Genomic DNA, 1,900 nt, shown 5'->3' with positions numbered 1-1,900 from the left:
GGCAAATCACTGAACCCCAATTGCCCTCCAAAAAGTGGAAAAAAAAGGATTCTGCAGAAGAATGTGCATCTTGAACCAGAAGACTCAAGTGCTGGTTCTGTTCATGCTACTACATACCTTGGTCAATTCAATGGATCTTTCCCCCCATCAGGAAAATAAGGAGTTTAGACTCCACATTTTGAAGTCTCTAAAAAGGTCTAAAAGCCCATGATTTGAGATATTCTGTGGTATTGATTATTTTCAAGCTTCTTGGTGAGATATTTCATCCTTATCAAATCCAACATATAACAGCTTAAGGGCATTCCCTTTTCTTCTCTCTTCAGTGGAAATAAAGAAAAGCTTATTAACTTCTTAGAAGCATCTTATGTTTGCAAAAGCCCACACTTTTCACACTAAATGGTCCTACCTGGTATTTTTCTTAATGTCTTACTTTTCAACCTATAATCATTCATGTTATTCTCCTCTGAAGCCACTGCAATTCCCAATATTCTTCTTCACCTTTATATCCTAGAATTAAGCAAAGCTTTTTAGTAATGTTTCAAGCAGAGCTCAGTGTACTAGCTTACCATAACTGTTGAGCCATTTTAATGCTCTTTCATGGTTGACTATTTCCCACTTCAACCCATGTTTTGTTTTGTTTTTCCTCCATTTCACCTCTGGCAACTCAAAATTGTCTTACACATTAATTATGATGTACTGTACTTCAGTAAAGTTCAAATACTAATATTGCATGGCTTTATTAAAATACATGATTTTCTGTAGCTGCCATGTGAAACAAAATTGAAGAGGAAGAGAGGAAAATGCATCTCAGAAGGAAATGTTTTAACATCTTATGACAACAGATATTATTTATGAAAAACAGAATAAAATTACATTCTTAGATACTAATATATATTGAATTATTTGTGTTTGCAATACATATGGTAGTTGGGAAAAATCATAACTCAGAAGTTTAATCATGAATCTTCTACCCTTTGTGTAATTTTACATCAGGAGAGGCTCAATTATGTGATAGATTGTCTTGTAAAATATTTTGGATTGCTCCTATAATCAATGTTTTATAATATTCTCTGAGGACAGTAATATAAGGTTCACAGCTCTGATTACATTGATTCTTTCACAATAAGCCATGCTTTTAATGCATTTTAAATCAGAACCTCTAGTTGTATTTCTATTAGAAACTGAAAACTGCCTTTTGTGGTTGTCTTTACAGCAAGCCATGGTGTGTTTTGCTAATACCTTCCTGATTACAGCCTGCTTGCAGTGGTCAAGAACAGCACCTCTACTATTTTAACCTTTTAAGGTAAAAAAAAATACTGGCTTAAGTTTATCTTATAATGAAATTCAGAATTTGGAGCATGTATTTAGTATAGGCTGTACTATAGTGATAAGCAAACACATTGACAATAGCCTTACAATGACTTTTGAATATAAATGAAGAAAAATGGGACTGTAATATGTGAACTATCACTGGCAAAAGAAATATTTAAAATAAAAGAATTTCAAAAAGGAAAAAAAAAGTTTATTTTAGTAATAGTTATAAGGATAGAAAGTGTTCTCTTAGCCATGCCTGCTTTACTTGATAATATTAAATTATCCATATGTTGTGGAAAAGACTTCTTAAAAAAAATTTACTTCAATGCCTCTATTTTCCTTGGTCTTTCCAAATTTCATTATTGATTAACTTCAGGTTCCTCATTAATTTATATTTACATTTAAAGAGACATCTCTTTCAACTGATCTTTTACAGGAAAGTTAGTGACCTCTTTTAGTGAAGAGAGTGCTCTCACTGAGAGTTTTCTTCACCAGTGAAATTGAAGTTCCAGGCCCTCCTTTCCACCGCTTTCCCATACATCTCCCCTTTCCAAAAAAAAAAAAAAAAAAAGGTTTCTAATATTAC

The sequence above is a fragment of the Petaurus breviceps genome, unplaced genomic scaffold (genome assembly GCF_028583685.1).
Source record: "Petaurus breviceps papuanus isolate PSGF00001 unplaced genomic scaffold, PetGlider_PUasm1.0 47, whole genome shotgun sequence".
In the NCBI taxonomy this organism is placed as follows: domain Eukaryota; kingdom Metazoa; phylum Chordata; class Mammalia; order Diprotodontia; family Petauridae; genus Petaurus; species Petaurus breviceps.
This window is presented reverse-complemented; position numbering follows the sequence as displayed.